This window comes from Cavia porcellus, unplaced genomic scaffold (assembly GCF_034190915.1).
Source record: "Cavia porcellus strain 051 isolate PalLab524CR breed Dunkin Hartley unplaced genomic scaffold, mCavPor4.1 scaffold_27, whole genome shotgun sequence".
NCBI lineage: Eukaryota > Metazoa > Chordata > Mammalia > Rodentia > Caviidae > Cavia > Cavia porcellus.
In genome coordinates, this window is record NW_026947510.1 from 38,116,721 (window position 1) to 38,134,760 (window position 18,040).

Here is an 18,040-nt window from a genome sequence, read left to right on the forward strand (position 1 = left end):
CAATTTAATCCAGCTATATCACTGTTTAGTAAAAAAGCAATTCAAGTCAGCATATTATAAAGACACATATCTCAGCAGAAAAATGGATGGATGTGGAACATATCATGCTGAGTTTGAGGCCAGCCCGGGCTACATAGCGAATTCAAGGCCAGCCTAAACTATGGAGCAAGACCTTGTCTCAAAAACAAACAAAGATCAATGGATAAAGAAAATGTGGTAATATACACATTTAGTGATTTGCAAAAAAATGGATAGATGTTCTCTCTACTGTGTGAAATCTAAAAAAGACAACAGACTTTTATTAGACAAGAGAAAGGAAATAACGAAGAAAGAAATTGAGGAGACCAAAAAATGGAAATATGTCTTCTGTTTACTGGTTGGAAGAATCAACATTGTGAAAATATGTTCTTACTACCCAAAATCTCCAGATCCAATGTAATCCCTGTCAAAATACTGAAAGGGTTGTTGACCCAGACCAGACACTGTAGCCAGAAAAAGCCTCAGCCCAAATTAGGGAGCTCCTGTCTCCCCCGCCCCTAGGGATTTACCTGTAACCCTATATCCCCCCACCCTTCGGAATCTGCCCCTGGAGCCAAACGTGTGCCAATGAAATACCTGTGCATCTTTAATGGCCTTAGGGCACTGCCCTAAGCTTAGGCTACTTATATTCCTCCCCATGCCCTGTGTCCATGAGAAAGATCGCCAGATTTCAGCGGCTGGCATGCCAGTCATTTCTCTCTGTGCTCTCAGAATAAAGGCCTCTTTTGTTTTATACTTCTCATCTTTTGGAAATATTTTTCATCTTTTGGAAATAATCCTATCAAATACCAGTGGCATCTGAGTGTGGTGGTGCACGCCTCTAATCCCAGCACTTGGGAGGCTGAGGCAGGAGGACTGTTGCAAATTCAAAATCAACCTGGGCTACAAAGTAAGCTCAAGGTCAGCCTAAACTGCATAGTGAAACCCTGTCTCAAAAAGACGGCGGTGGGGGGGGGGGGGAGGCATTCTTCAATGAACAACAAAAAAACCTAAATTTGTATAGAACCACACTCATGGGGGCGGGGGGGGGGGTTAAAATATAGTACAAAGCTATAGAAATCAAGACATCATGCATTGGCATAGAAACAGGTACACAGGTCATCAGAACAGAGTAGAAAATCTGCAAGTAAACCCACTGATTTTTGACAAATTTTCTAAAAACACAAATTGGAGGAATGACAGACTTTTTTTTTATTGGTTCTGGGAAAATTGAATGTCTACATACAAAAGAAAGAAACTAACCCAGGCCCAGTGGTGCACACCTGTAATCCTAGACAGCTGGCAGGCTGAGGTATTATTATGAGTTTGAGGCTAGCCTGAGCAACACAGCAAGACACTGTCTCAAAATTTTCAAGAGAGAGTGGGGATGTAACTCAGTAGTACAGTAACTCTTAGACACTCAAGATTAAACCCAGGTCCTTCACACTGAGCTGATACCCCAAGCTCCCTCCTTTTTTAAAATTTTGAGACAAGGCCTTGTCAAATTGCCCAGGGTGGACTCTTGCAATATTCCAGCCTCAGCTTCCCAGAATGCTCAGATTATGGGTTGAGTGTACTTTTATTGCGTGCTCAATCTGAAGAAGAAAGTTAGAGCAGGGAAGGGGAAGGAGAGGAGGAAAAAAAAAAGCCTAAAGAAAAAACGATACAAAAAAGGTAACAGATCTAAATAAACATTTCTCAAAAGAAGACACAATTGATCAATAGGAATATGAAAAAAGGTTCAAAATCACTAATCACCAGGGAAATGCAAATCAATGAAGTATCATTTCACTCCAGAGAATGACTATGATCAAGAATAATGAATGCTGGTAAGGATGTCAAGAAAAAGGCCTCCAAAAAAAAAAAAAAAAAAAAAGATGGGGCTGGGGGTTTAGCTCAGAGGCGTAAGCGCCTGCCTTGCAAGCAGGCAGTCGTGAGTTCGATCCCTGGTACCGATAAAAATGAAAAGGACTAAGGAAAAAAAAAAAAAAAGAAAAAAGAAAAAGGCCTCCAAGAAAAAGAAGGATGTGTAGTTGGGGGCAGTGGCAAGTGCCTGTGGCCCCAGCTACTCAGGAAGCTGAAGCAGGAAGATTGCTTAAGCATAAGAATCTAAAGCTAGTGGCTGGGGATTTAGGTCCGCAGCATCAGCACCTGCCTGGCAAGTGCGAGGTTGTGAGTTTGGTATCTCTCTCTCTCTCTCTCTCTCTCTCTCTCTCTCTCTCTCTCTCATACTCTCTCTCTCTCTCTCTCTCTCTCTCTCTCTCTCTCTCTCTCTCACACACACACACACACACACACACACACACACAGACACACACACAACCTGAAGCTAGCCTGGGCAACACAGTGTGACTCTATAGCAAAAAGCAAAACAATGAATGAACAAAAGAAAGACAGACAGAACTGTTGCAGACTACTAGTAGGAAATCAACAATTCTACTTTGAGTCAGGTAAGGTGGTGTAGACTTGTCATCCCAGCTACTGTGGAGGCTAAAGGCAGGAAGATCCCAAATTCAAGGCCAGACTAGGCAATTTAGCAAGGCCCTGTCTCAAAACAGAAAGGGCTAGGGAAGTAGCTCAGTGGTAGACTTCTTGCCTAGCATGCTTGAAGCCCCAGGCTCAATTCCTAACCTAAAAAACTGCAACAACCAACAACACTCCATTTTGGATAAGTTAAGCTCTTATTAAATATATCCAAATAGGTATATCAGCTAGCAGTCACATAAATAAACTTGGAGAAATAACTATTCAGAGGTTTTGCCCACTTTCATCAGTTCATTCATCATTTCATACATATATATTAAGATCATACTATGTGCCAGAATATGCTGTGCTCAAAACTGGATATGTGATAGCAAACAAAACTGTGTTCTTACCATTAATGGAGACCATGATCTAATTAGTTGTAGAAGGAGGAGAGAACAGTAATAGATAAAAGATAGGTAAGTTACAATAAATTGTACAAAAGAAAAAAAACAGAAGCTGGGCATGGTGGTGCAGTCCTGTAATCCCAGCTCTCAGAAGGCTGAGGCAAAAGAACTGTTTGCAAGTTCAAGACCAACCTGGGCTACACAGTGAGCCGAGGCCAGCCTGAACTGCACAGTGAGACTCTGTCTCAAAAAGACAAAAAAGAAAAGAGCAGAAAGGAGAGTGCATGGGAGGAGACCCCTTCCTTTGGCTGAATGGTCAGGGAAATAATGGAATAGAATCAGATGAAGAGGAATGGGCACATTTATGGTAGATTTCCTAAATCAGTTCCTGACAGATGACCAAGTTGCCTTAGACTCTTAGCCACCTTCTAGATCCTGGATAGCACCTCTGGCCTGGCTTTAGGACTGTTAGTGTGATAATTTACTGTCCTGAGATAATTCAGTATCCTTTACAGGCCAAAGAACCCAAATATCACCCAGGAGTAAGGACAAGACAGAGAGACAGGTGGAGCCTTAAATACAAAGTGCCTCTGAGAATCTCCTCTCACTCTTTTGCCCAGTCTGTCCGCCTATTCTCCCAACCCATGCCAGACTATTCCCCTTGGGTCATCCAAGAGAAAGAAGAGAATACCTCAGGGGAAAGGGGAAAAGTCTGATTCTCTAATCTACAGATCACTGCCCAGTGGAGTCAGTGGTTATCTGCTGGGTGTACTTTGAAGATTCTATCCTTCAGGGCGTGGATAAATCACTTAGATATGGGTGTGAACTGTATTCCTTGTTGCTCTGCCCTGACCCAATCCCCTTCTGAGAATAAACCCAGACTTCAAGTGCTGCGCTGCTTTAGGAAAGTCACTGGGTTTGAGGCAAATCTGTTTCCTCGGCTCTTGTTTTCTGGAAGCCAAATTCTCTGAGAGTTTTTCTAGAGTGGAGGAAAAGGAAATGACAGCTTGGGAACAAGGAATATGGCTCTGGGAGTCAAGCAATAAGTAGGCCTCAATGGACAAAAGAGGTCTTTTTGGGAAAATGGAAATGTTCTGAAATTGGATTATGGTGATGGTTATACATCTGGCAAAAATCAAAGAATTGTACATTTAAAGTGAGTGAATTCATGGGATGTAAATCCTTAATAAAACTTAGAAAAAGGGGAGGCCTGGGGCCCTTACTTCACTTCCAGCAGGAGTACACCTGAGGGGGCTGATTCAAGGTGGAGAGTTCCCTAGCTTTGAAGAGTCCATCTGTCCCAAAAGCAGTCAGAGCAGCCTATCCACCAGCTCAGTCATCCACAATGACTTCACTGCCATCATCAGAGGGAATCCAGGAGATACCATCTGTATTTGGTCCTGTGTAAGGTCTCTAGGACCTGAGAAAAGAAAAGGAATCCCAGTAATGTTTGTTGTTGACCTTCCTATTAGCCTGATAGGATGCAGCCTTGCTACTATTTAAAGCAAATAAGATGTGTAATAAAGAATGGTCCTTCAAAGATATCCTTCCCCCAGTCTCTGGAACTTGCAAATTTGCTATAACATACTAAAAAGTACTCTGTATATATAATTAAGGTTATAGACCTAATGAGGAGAGTATCTGGGATTACGTGAATAAATCCAGTCTGGTCACATGAACTCTTAACTCATTTATGCAGAAGATTCCAATTTTTCATTTTTTCTGTGAAATTCATATGATACCTAGAAAAATTCAAGAAGAAGAATTTGAAGGAAAAAAAAACTTTATTACGCTCTGTTGTTATGGGCATTCCAAAAATGAAATGATGCATTGAAGGGCTAAATACAGAGAACTTTCTCTGGCTAGTAACAGAAAGGTGCAGGAGGAGAAGTCGGAAAGAATTCCAAGCAAGAGAAGTAATCGACACGCTGCTGGCTCTGAGATGTAAGACCAGGGAATGGTCTCCAGGAGCTATGAGTGGTTGCCAACTGACAGGCATCAAGAAAACGAGGCCAGCTGCGTTGATGCACAAATGCAATCCTAGTGTGCTTGGATTCATAGCATAGGTTCAGCCTTCTAACACACATAGGTTTTTTTATTTATTGCTTCCTATTGCATCTCACACATTAGAGTAGAGCCTAAAAACCTAGGTTCTGACTGTAGCACTGAACAAGTCAAGAGACTCTGTTCCTATTTTTGTATTAGCATAACGACATTAAGTCAATGGATCTCTTTATCCAAATCTTCAGATATGCCTATTGTATGAATTGAGTTAGCCGAAATGATTTCTAAGGGAATTTTTGCTCTACACACCAAAAATGATAGGTAGAGTTACCTCAGATGTGCAACATACAGTCATTTAATTTGTAACCTACCACTTTCATCTAACAAAAAGCTCATCCCAAAAAACAGTTTTGATTTAAAGAAAGGGAAGTTATTTAGGGCCGATGGGACCCAGCACTGGGAGCCTCTAACATGCAAGATCAGTAGTGTGGGTTTCAAAAGAAAGATTAATTTTGTCCAGAGGACTAACCAGCCTTCCTGAACAATTATCCTGGAAGTGTCAATAATCTCTTACTGAAGATTCCTCAAACACATGGTCTAGACACAGAGGACCTATCACCTGTGTTTGCTTCTATTCCATCTAATACCAAATCTCAGAGAAAGAAGCAGTTTCTAGACCTCTCAATTGTCTTCTACTAATATTTTATATTTTTCTTCCCAGTATGAGGTCTTTCAAATTCTGAAGGAAACAATCTGAACAAAGAATTTGTTCCTCTCTAACCTCAATTTTAATCATTATAATATTTTAAAATACCTACAGGGTGTTCATTCAGTGGCAATCGATTTGTTTTTTGGAAGTAAATGTTCAGTTTCATTTCCAAGTTGTGATTTCAGCATCAACATTTCTACTATTGTGACTTAAATAAGAAAGAGGTGGGTAGGCAAAGACCGTGTTCATTGATTATACTCGATGCAAAAGCTGTTGGTAGAAGTGATTCACAGCTGCCCTGCAGCATTAAGAGGGACAAGCTACCCTACAGATACCAAAGTCTGTGTATGCTCATATTTCTTATATATAAAACAGTGTAGTGTTTGCACAGAACCTATGCACATATTTCTGTATACTTTAAATTATCTCTGGACAATTACATGATGGTCCTAGGTACCTAGACACCTAATACAGTACAATGCAAATGCTATGTAACTAGTTGTTATGATGTTTAGGAAAAAATGACAAGAAAAAAAGTTTTGTAGCGCTAGGTAGCAAATGTAAGGCCCTGGATGTAGTAGGTAGGCAGGCACTCTTCCACTGAGCTACAGCCCCAACCCAGGGTAGGGCTGGTAGGAGTGTTTTTAATCTGTAATTAGCTGAACCCAAGGATGCAGAAACTGAGGATATGAAAGGCTATTTTTGAAAGGAAGCTAAAGGATTCACAAGTATACTATATTGTACCTGGCTAGATTTGATTCTGTGTATTTTTCATGGACAAATTATACAACTATATGTAATCAAATGTCATGGAAAATATGGTTGAACATGTATTTACATATATTTCACATAGACAACATATATTTTTGTGCCATCCACTTTTAGGCAATGTAAATGAATATGTTACTATTATCATTTCTCAGTGTTTCTTATTTCAATCATCTACATAGCAAAAATAGTTCTGGGATTAAAAGTCCCACTTGTTCCAGCTATTCCACTTCTAGGCATATTCCCAGAAGCACTGAAAACATCATACCACAGTGATATATGTGCACCTATGTTTATAGCAGCACAATTTGTAATAGCCAGATCTTGGAAACAACTTAAGTGTCCATCAACTGAGGAATGGATAAAAAAAGCTGTGGCATTTTTATACAATGGAGTACTACTCAGCTATAAAGAATGATCACACTGAGATATTTATAAATAAATGGACACAACTGGAGACCATACTCATTAGTGAAATAAAGCAAACTCACATGTATAAATACCGAATAGTCTCCCTAGTATAAGAAATGGTAAGAGTACATAGGAGTTTTTAGTAATCATGATTCCCCATTACATTGCTCTGAAGCCTTATAATGTCTGCATTCATTAGTTGGAATGGTTTTACCCTAGTCTGTTTGATTTTATTATCTGTGATAGTATAAACAGCTATTTTATAGAAAAGAAGACATTAGAATAGCCAGAGCTGATTTAGTATCATCTTACTCCGAAGTCCTACTATGATTTTATTTTTCTGTTGCCTTTGGTTCTATCCTGTTATATCTTAATGGATATTATTATGTGTGATAGTATAAATAAATTTGTGATGGAAAATGAGATAATATAGTAGTCATTGTTCATTCTCTGCTATTTGATTCTGAAAGCCCTGTAATGCTTTCATTCTCATGAATGGTTTTATACTGTTTTGTTATGCTTGACACTATTGTATATGAAGCTATGCTCAACTATTTCAAAGAAAGAGACACTATGGTAGTTACTGTTAATTATGGGTTGTCTTGTGATAAAATGCTGTGTTACTTGTATTGTTCTGATCTGCTTTGTTATATCCTCTTTTGTCTTAATCTCTTTAAAATAAAAAAAATTAAAAAAAAAAAACAATAGTTGACCCAAATCACCAACCTTAGCAATTTCCAAATTTTCTTCTGAAAATGTGTTCACAAGAGCAATAAACTGAGCCTGCTTGTCCACACCTATAATCCTAAAATTCTGAGAGGATTAGGCAGGAGAATTACAAATTTAAACAAAGTTTGGGCAATTTAGCAACTTCAGTGCCTCAAAATGAAGAATAAAAAAAAGGCTGATAATGTAATTCAGTATGAAGACCCCGAGTTCAGTTCCCAGTACCATATATACACATGAAAGTAATACAGCCCATTCGATGATATTCAGAATTACATACAACTCTATAAAAGTTTGACCTATAAATCTAACCTTTTAACTGGGCACAGTGGTAAACACCTGTAATCCCAGCCCTCAGGAGGTTGAGGCAGGAAGATCATGAGTTCTAGGCCAGTCTGGACCACATAGTGAGTTGAAGCCCACCCTGAACTGCACAGAGAAAACCTGTCTCAAAAAATAAATAAATAAAAAAATAATTAACCTTATCATTTTTCACCTAAGGAATCATGTTGAAAATTATTATGTAGGGAGCCTTAAACTTATTCTAATTAATTTCTGAAGACAAATTATTAACAGACTTTGGTACTTTAGGTGTTAGCAAGCAATTACTTGCAACAGGCATCTTGTCTGGGAAATTTTAGTTGATGAGTACTACCCCGTATAACACAAGTGTACCCCTGAAATTTAAATTCTTGGGGGCTAAATATAGAGATCTAGGGAAAAATATGAAGAGATCCCAGCTATTCTCCCTCCTGGGAACCTGGGATATTATAAACCACTTCTCTGTTGTTGAGTCTATTACAAGCATTATCTGGAGGATAGATCACCCCCTACTTATGATCTACAAAGTCACTGACAATCCAACAAACTTTCATAGCCTGTACCCAAATTGGAAGATTTATTCTCTCTTTATATGTAAAAATAAATAACATTATGTGTACTTTAAATAAGAAGAGGCTATATAGTATAGTGGCTGGGATCATGGGCTCTCACCAGTGGTTCTGGAATGGAAATAATTTTTACTTTCCAGGAGATTTTTGGCAATGTCTGGAGATATTTTTGGTAGGAAGGAGGGAATCACTGACATCTGGCAGGTACAGGCCAAAAATGCTGCTAAATATTTTAGTTGGACATGGTACACACCTATAATCCCAGCACTCGCTGAGGCAGAAAGATGATCACAAATTTGAGGCCAGCCTGGGCTACATAAGCAAATTCAAGGCCAGTCTGGATTACACAGTGAGACCCTTCTCAGAACAAAGACGAATTTTATAGTGAGCAAGATTGTCCCTCATAACACAGAATTACCTAGCCCAAAATGCCAACAGTCCTGAGGTTGAGAAACTGATCTAGAACCACTCTACTGAGGTATCAAATTACTGATTTAATCTGTGTGGGCTCTGGCAAATTACTTAACATATTTGTGCTTACTGAGTGTCTTCGCCAATACAATTACAGTATCATAGCTACCTTATTGACTTGTGCAAATAAATTATACAAGAAAGGAATTAAGAATAATATTTGAAATCTCAGTAGTCCAGGTGGCTAAGGCAGGAGGACTGCCAAATTCAAACCCAGCCTAGGCAATTTAACAACTTAATGTAGACACTGTCTTGAAAATAAAAAATTTAAAAATGGCTGGGGATGTAGCTTAGTACAAAGACCCTGAGTTCAATGCTTAGTACCACTAAAAAAACAAAATAAAACAAACAGTCCATAACAAAGCAAGAATTCACCAAGTGTTTGTTTCTGTTATCAATATATGTAAAAGACTGAGAAAAAATCTACCATAATTCTAACAGTGGTTATTTCTAGTAGCAAGATGATGATAGATTTTTTTTTCATTCTACATTTTACATTGCTCTGAATTTTCAAAAAGTTGAAAAAAATACATATTTGTATTAATCTAATATTTAAAACATTCTATTAAAATGTGGAGGAAAAAAACTTGACTTGTGATACAGTAGATGGAGCACAGAATCAGAAACCTAGTTCAGAAAGAACTAGATTAGGTTCTCTGTGTATGACTTTGGGCAAGTTAGTTAATCTCTGAACCTCAGGTTTCTTATCAGAAATCAGGCTAATAGTCCATATCATGGACAGTTGCTACAAGGGTTAAACATGACAGATATCAAGTGTCTGGAAGTTTTCTGAAAAGACCACCACCAGAAGATGATGCTTTGAGTGTTTAAGCAAGGGAAAATTACTCTACAAATCAGGAGATACATGCTGGTAACTCCCATTTGCTTTTTAAACTTTCCTCCTGGAGAAGATAACTCCCACTTCATCCCATTTTTTGCCTCAGCTCCCAGGGAAGAAACTGTACCCATACTCTGGTCCATCTCTACTTCCCTTCCGTACATACGCCCTAGGAAGGGACTTGATCATTTCACTGGTGGGACCTGCCGCATCTGGCAGGGTGTACCAGCTGCCAACTGACAACCCCTAAAAAGCAGGAGCCATCACTGTGTCATATTCTTCACCCAGTTTAATTTCCCCTTTCTCATCTCCTTTTCTACTACCAGCCTCTAAGTCAAGAGCCTCTCAAGGAAAAGCCTCACCCTCGCTCTCTGCTCAGCTGGTTGACTGGGTTGCCTCCTTTTAGATTCAAGAGTTATTAGGAAGGCTAGGTAGGCCTCCCATGAGCCTTAACCCCACTTCCGCCAGAACCCCTGTGTTTGTGCAGTGGGCTTGCACCACACTTGCCCAGCTGCTGTGTGCTTTCAGCAGGGCGTTTCCTTTGTGCAGTAAACCCAGCAGGTAGCACTAGAGGTAAGGAGGAGGAATGACCACACCTTACCCACAACCCCTCATCTTTCTGCCCTTAACCAAATAGAAAAAAACAAAACAAAAGCTATCCTTTGTATATTATCAGAAGAGTGACTATTTTAATCCTTATTAGCTCGCTAATTTAAATTCAAATTGAAAGCAAGTTTTTTTTTTTTTTTGTCTTTTTCATTTTTCTCGGTACCAGGGATCGAACTCACGACCGCCTGCTTGCAAGGCAGGTGCTTATGCCGCTGAGCTAAATCCCCAGCCCCTGAAAGCAAGTTTTTAAAATGTCCTAAAATACCTCCCATGGAGGTCCTACGCTGCCATGGTTTGGGAATGTCATTCAAGATCCTGAGATCCAGGCTAGGAATACAGCTTAGTGGCACAGCATCTGCCTAGCAAGCGCAAGGTCGTGAGTTCAATCTCTGGTACAAAAATAAATAAATAAATAAATAAATCCTGGGATCTTTAGGGAGGAGTCTTGCAGCTCTCCTGTGAGTTCACTGGGCAAAGTTCTAAGGACTGGGAGCCAGGCTAGATTCAGAAAGGATTGTATGGGAGAGAACCTTACAAGACATTTGCTCTCACCCAAGGTGAACTGCTTCAGTGTTGGGAAATGTTGCCAAATATAACAGGTGGAAAATGAGACTGTTAGGGGATGTCACCATCTAAATATAAATAAAAAATATCAGGAGAACTTTATTCTAAGTGCAAATAAAACTTTCAGGGAAGTCAGGGGTAGCAGCACACAGCTGAGATCCCAGCAACTCAAAAGGAACCCAAGCTTGAGATCAGACTGGGCAACTTAGAGAGATCCTGTCTTAAAGTAAAATTGTGAATAAGGACTGCAGATATAGCTCATTATTACAGCACTTACCTAGCATGTGCAAGGCCCTGAGTTCGATGTCTAGTAATACAGTGGGGGGAGGAGGGGAAGTCAGGCACAGGAAGATCAGGGACTTCCAGGAAAGAATTTATAGAACTTACCAAACTCTAGTTTGCTACTGCTCCAGGACCAGCATAAAATATGTAAACTTCAAGCTTAATTTTGACTCTTGCCAAGTTCTTGCAGTATATGTGCCTTTTTATTCTCCTTCCAATAAAACCCAAACTGGTTCTAACCGAAGCTGTCAGAGCCCTGCATCTTCCTATTTTTCATTTACAATTGTATAATAAGAGCTTATAAACCAGGCCATACTTCAGTTGATTACAATAACGGAAATTGTTACTTATCCCAGGAAAATGTATATCTTAGCAAAGTCTTAAGCTAAAAGACCAAAGTACAATATTATAGAGGACACAATTACTTTTCAAGGTACAATAAAATGAAATACTAGAGCAAAAGTCTTATTTAATAGAGATTTTACAAATATGAGATTCCTGTCCTTTTCTTCCTCTGTGTATCTTTTTTTTTCCCTCTGTGTATCTTAGCCTAACAACTTCTTTTAGTTTCCCCACAGCTTAGAGCAATGAGATCAGTCTTTTTTTTATTATCAAGGGCCAGAAGGAAAGCTACGTGGATCAAAGGAAGAAAACCTTTTATCTTGGAAATTTCCATTAAAGATTATAACAAACTTCTTTTACCCTTAAAAACCTAAAATAATTTGCAGAGAGATCGATCCCCTTTTTAAAGTATGGTAATATTATTTTAAAGCAATAAATCTAGTCAGTTTATATAGTTTATACACATAAATTTAGAAGTTCTAACCTTATTTTGAGAATCAGGTAAACGCTTTTAAAGACCATATGCTTAGGACTTGTTACTAGATCCTGAGGATGGAAGAGTGTTTTTAGATTCAATTTTTAAAAATCAACCATGATGGGCCAGGGGTTTAGCTCAGCAGCATAAGTGCCTGCTAGGCAAATGTGAAGTTATGAGTGTTCAATCCCCAGTACCAAAAAAAAAAAATCAATCATGATGTCACTCCAGATTTTTTTCTTTCGTTTTTTTTTTTCTTTAGACATCATTTGGTCACCCTAGTAACGTAGTGTTTTACTACCAAATATCTATGCAGCACAAGGGAAAGAAAATAGGCAATTACTTACTGGGTTATTTGGGAGTATACAATGTGACTATTGGGATAATTCATGGTTAAATATAGATTCCACTAGAGATCTGTTTTAAGCAGCCAAGCTGATTCAATCTTTTAGTAGTGTCAGATGAACAGAATCCATAGCCAAATATACTGTTGAAATCATTTGAGATAATACAAAAGCAGCACAGCTCAGTAGTTAAGAGCATAGGCTTTGGAGTCAAAATTCTTAGGTACAAATTCTGATTTTATTTACTAGCTCTGTGGCTTTGGAAAAAATGTCCTAACTTCTCTGTGCCTCAGTTACTCCATCTCTAACATGGGCACTGTAATGATTAATGGCTGATTATTTGGGCTCACAATGGTACCCTTCACACAGCAAGAACTCTATAAGTATTTGTTACATAAATGAAATAAAATTTAAATTTTCTAGCTCTTCTCTTTATTGTGGGTAGAAATAACCAAAGATACCAAGGTTTGACTTTACAGCAGATTATTTTACCCTGTAACTCTGGTAGATTCCTTTGAGAACTTCCCCTGGGCCTTTTGGTAGCAATTTTATAAGATACAGAATTCTGTGGCAGTCTACTGGCCTACATCAGAACTGGGAGCAATCTAAAATGTTCCTGGTGTCAGGAACATCAGAAGGAAGATGATAGAACAATACAAAGAAACAGCAGCATGACTGTTCACTCTGGCTCCCTAAGCCATCGCCAATAACCTCTGGGAACATGGGCAGAGAATAAGCAGCTGAAAAGATGAGACAGGATTTCATTGCAGTGACAGCGAAATCTATTTGTTTTTTTCAGTAGTATTTTTTCTCTTTCCAGGATTCAAGAGAAAAAATTCTTTTCATCAATGAGTGCTTTGTTTTATTATCAATTACTATATACAATTTCTCTACAATTTGTTCTCACAGGCACTTACTCTAGAGAATTATTCATTTTACAGAACTAGGTGGGCGTCTTTCCTGGATTTGTGACAAATCTAAAGCCCCTAACAAACATCTAAGCCAGGACAAAAATCTCCAAATTGCCTGGAGACAAAAAGAGAGACAGAGAGAGATAGAGAGACAGTGAGAGACAGGGAGACAGGGAGGAGAGAGAGAGGGAGAGAAAGAGAAAGAGAGAATGAATTATGTCCTCTCAGCCAAATTTCAGCGATTTCAGCAAGTGATTTCTATCACATACCTTCATCTGGACTTGATTTCAGAGATGGTCTCCTTGGGTCTTCTTGGTCAAGAACAGCCCTTGCATAGGACTTTGGAGAATGCCATAAACCACCAGGAAATTTTGGGAACACATTCATATCTGTCCTCTGTCGTCCCCTTGGCTCACAGCCTGCTTCCTGGTAGGGAGACAAGAAGACGCTGCGCAGGGCTGTTAAAACATCTTCCCGCCCCCAGCCCCACTCTCTGGGCACCCCTCCCTTATCCTCTCCAAGGCTCTGGAATGTGTCACATGGGAGATGGATCATGTGGCTTAAGGGAAGAATGTGGCCATCTTCTTTCTCCCTTCCCCCACTTTTCCTTTCAGGACCAAAGCAACAGAAATCTCTGACCTGATTGGCTCTGACCAAAAATCTCCATATGAAAAGGGGAAGATTCAACTACCCAAATCTCCAGCTTTTTCTACTTTCTTTTCTTTTCAATATGGTTTTTTCCTAAGGATTCATAGTTGCTTGGAGTGGCGGGGGGGGGGGGGGGAATGATGCTTTCTTCCCAGTTTTTATTTTTTTCTCAACAACACTATCCTGACATGGCAAGGTGTTCCTTAACCTCTCTTAGGAGCCCTTTAACACCTCCCCGGCCAATCCAGTGTTCAGCACCACGGACAGCATTATACCCGCTTCAGCGCTTGTTAAATTAAAACCCATTTGCTTTTCACTTACAGGTAAATAAAAATATTTTTTAAATATTTCCTTGGGTTCTTGGCCTTAAGTATATGTCACACCATATATTTTGAGCTTTTATTTCTCCTACAGCCAACCTATTTATAAACGTAGCTATTAAGCACAAATAATTTTTATATTTTATTAAACCCCAAACACCATCCCACACCTATATCCTTGTCTCCATCCCATCACTTCCCCTCTTTAAATACAACCCGTGTGGCTTTTTTTTTTAGGGGATGGGGTGAGTGGGATTTTCATAGCATAGTTCACTATACACTCATACATCTATGCTTATGGAGAAAACCACAGCAACATACAGGAATTTTTGAGTGTACAGCCTAGGTGTCACTAGCTCCATCCCTAGGCCTCAGACAGGATTGAATCAGAAGGAGGATGGAAGCTTGGGTGGAGCCGTTTTATGTGGAGCTATCCTGCTTTGCTGACGTCCTGGTTGCCATGGTGCTAGGTAACTGCTGAAGGGGATGATTTCTTTCAAAACCAGTCACCATGGGACCCTGCTCACTAAAGAGGGAAAGGGACTGAATTGCTGAGGAGGATTTTCAATTAGCATTTCAGAACCAAATTTATCTAATGGGCCCCTTCCTTACTGGACTGTTGCTGACCCCAAATACTGAAAAGATTCTAGGAATTACTATGGACACTGAGATGGTAACTCCCCCCACCCTCCACTGCTGCTTTTCTTAAAAATCTCTTTGGTTTCAACTGAATGAAAATGCCAGCTTTGTAGAATGACCACAGAGTGCTGAAAAGAATAAAGAAATAAAGAATAAAGAAAGGCATCTCTTCTCAGGTTGGCACTTCTGACTTTTGGAGAGCTATTCATCTTAGTCCCAATAACCTTAATTGAGAGATATGTTAGAACCTCACCTGCTGTTGACACCAGGAGCATTTTGCAAATGTTCCATGATTTTATGGGAGGAGAATATTTTTAAATATGAGTTGTCAATATTTTAAATATAAATTTAATTAATAAATGGACAGCACTTGCATTACTTCAAATCAGAAACTTAAATAAGCTATACTCTTGTTTTGTAAAGCTGACATTTAATTAACTGTTTCTAACTGATAATTCAAATATTCGCTAATTTAGAATATTCTACGGCAGCTCCAAATATTAATTTTTTGGAGGAGAAATGCCAACTTAACAATGAAAGTGAAGAAATGATGAGAAGTGGCTGAGGGAAGCTGGTGTATAATTTTTAAAAAGTAAAGGCTCTTTCCTGGCTCAACATCCACTGCTTACGATGTATTTCTTACTTTTATTTAGAAGAATCAAGTTAATTCTAGTCTCAGAGAAATCCAGCTCTTCACTCAGAACACCTGGAACTTTCTGGAAATTCATTAATAAAAAAAAGCTGAATCTGTTGACTGGAGAAATTCTTTGAGTTACCACCTGTTATGGTTTATATCTGGATGTTCCTCAAAGCATTACGTGCTCAGAGTAAGAGTCTTGGTGATTTGGCTGTGGGAGTGTTATATTCTTTGGTAGATTAGTCCACTGATAAGTTTATAGCTTAATGTGATGTGAGGAGGTAAGGGCTAACGGGAAGAGGTGCACAGGTCAGGGAGTGACCTGGTAGGGTAGATCTCCATTCCTGGTCCCTCTATTCTTCCTGCTTCCCAGCCATGAGGAGGTGAGCAGTTTTTTCCTACGCCCTTTCCTGGGCCCTTCTACCATGTCACTGACCTTAAAGGATTGAACCTTCTAAAGTGTGAGCCACAGTAAACCTCTCCCTATGCTGTGAGTGTCAGGTATTGTGTCACAGAAACAAAAGAGTGACTACGATACCATCCTCTCAATCTGTCCATTGAAAAATAATACATTATATTTTATATAAATATATAAAATTTTTATATAAATATAATTTTTAATTATATTTATATAAAATATGATTTTCCTCTTTGAGTCAGTAATAACTCAAATATCTCCTCTTAGTCAATAAAAACAATGAATAAAGTAATAGATAACATATGTCAGGTATTCACATACATGACATCACTTAATTCTTCTATCAACTTATTGAGAGGACTTCCAGGTAGAATGGCTGTTATGGTTTGTGTCTAGATGTCCTCCCAAAGCCTATGTGGTCACAGGGTTTTTCAGAGGTGGATGAATCTAGAGAGTGTGATGCTGGGATTAAGGGTGTGTGATTAGTGAATCGGTCCAATGATTCCTTTGCATAGTTTTGACTAGGATTAAGGGTGTGAGTACTATCCTGTGGCAGACATCCTGCAAACAAAAAGGGACAGAAAGAATCTTGACTCTTGTTGCTCTTGCTGTCTTCCGCTGCCATTAACTGTTGCCCCTCTGCCATGTGCCACCCTGCCTTGGAGCCAGTCAGTTATGAACTAAAACTTTTATGAACTGTAAACCAAATAAACTTTTCCTCCTCTAACTCTGGGTGTTGGCTATTTTGTCTCAGCAATGAGAAAAGTAACAGCTACAATGAAGGAGTGATAAACAGCAGAGAAACAGCCACTCCAAGATTTGGAGCCCAGATACTAGAATATAGTATCATGAAGACAAGAAGGAGGGAAGTGGGGGTGTCCGGGATCTATCAAGGATCTGAAGCCAGAATTGAAGACCAAGGGCAGAGAAACAGATACCTCAGCGCAGAAGGAGGTGGCAAGTGGCACTCCCTGAGCCCTGATTCCCTGCATGGGAGGGACAGTTCAAACATCACTAGTTATTCAGGAGATGCAAATTAAGACAATGCTGAGATTCCATCTCACTCTAGAAAGAATGGCTATTATCAAGAAATCAACCAATAACAAATGCCAGTGGGGTGTGGGGGAAAAGGAATCCTTCTTCACTGTTGGTGGGAGAATAGATTGCTATAATCACTGTGGAAATCAGTGTGGAGATTCCTCAAAAACTAGGACTGGAGATCCCATTTCCCTTCTGAATATCTTCCCAGAAGAATAAAAAACATCATTCCTCAGTGATATATGTGCACCCATGTTTATAGCAGTACACTTTGTAATAACCATCTTAGAAACAACCCAAATTCCCATCAACCAATAAATGGATAAAGAAGATGTAGGTTTTTTTACATAGTGGAGTACTACTCTGCCATAAAGCAGGATAAACTTGAGAGACATTTCTAGGTAAATGGATGCACCCTGAGAACATACTCTTAAGTGAAGTAAATCAGACACACACATGTAAATACTGCATAGTTTTTCTGATGTGAGAAACAAAGTGGAAATAAGGAACAAAGTATATAATAGATACTGTGAAATAGGAAGAAAAAATTCAAAGGAGAAAGAACAAGGGAGGGGGAAGGGAGAAGGAAAGAAGGAACAAGAAAAAATAGAACAGAAGGGAAAAAATAGGACCAAAGCTTTCATAAGTAAGAAGGGGAAGAAAGGTTGAAGGGAGGGGAGAGGAATGAAAAAAAAGAAGCATGATATATCATGTACAGGTAAAATTCCCTATATTCCCTATGATGAAAGTGATTATTACGTATATTTAAAAGGTACCAATAAGCTTGCCGTGCGTTGAACACCTGTAACCCCAGCAGCTGGGAGGCTAAGGTAGAAGGATTGCCGAGAGTTTGAGGCCAACCTGGGCTACATAGTGAGACCCTGTTTCAAAAAACTAAAAATAAATTAATTAATTGGTTAAAGTGAACCAATAAAAAACAAATTAAAAAAAACTTAATGAGATGACAGGTATGATTAACATTTGTTTTTGAGAAGAAGAACCTGAGGCTCAGAGAGGTTGAATAGCAATGTGGTCTGTTGGTGGGAGCTAGGGTTTGGAAATAGTTAATCTTACTCCAAAGGATGCACAGTGTACTCTACTATTCTGT

The 18,040-nt window shown here is 39.1% G+C and overlaps 2 protein-coding genes across 2 annotated transcripts in view; both read right to left on the bottom strand.

Moving 5' to 3' along the window:
• Dusp16 (dual specificity phosphatase 16) overlaps positions 1-13,650 on the bottom strand; it is a 177,542-nt gene extending 163,892 nt beyond the window's left edge. Inside the window, exon 1 of the mRNA XM_063238245.1 lies at positions 13,502-13,650. The gene's annotated coding sequence lies outside the window, so the exon portion shown is untranslated. The remainder of the gene's footprint in view (positions 1-13,501) is intronic.
• Positions 1-13,658, bottom strand: part of Gpr19 (G protein-coupled receptor 19) — a 30,028-nt gene extending 16,370 nt beyond the window's left edge. Inside the window, exon 1 of the mRNA XM_005003811.4 lies at positions 13,502-13,658. The gene's annotated coding sequence lies outside the window, so the exon portion shown is untranslated. The remainder of the gene's footprint in view (positions 1-13,501) is intronic.
• Positions 13,659-18,040: the final 4,382 nt, after the last annotated feature.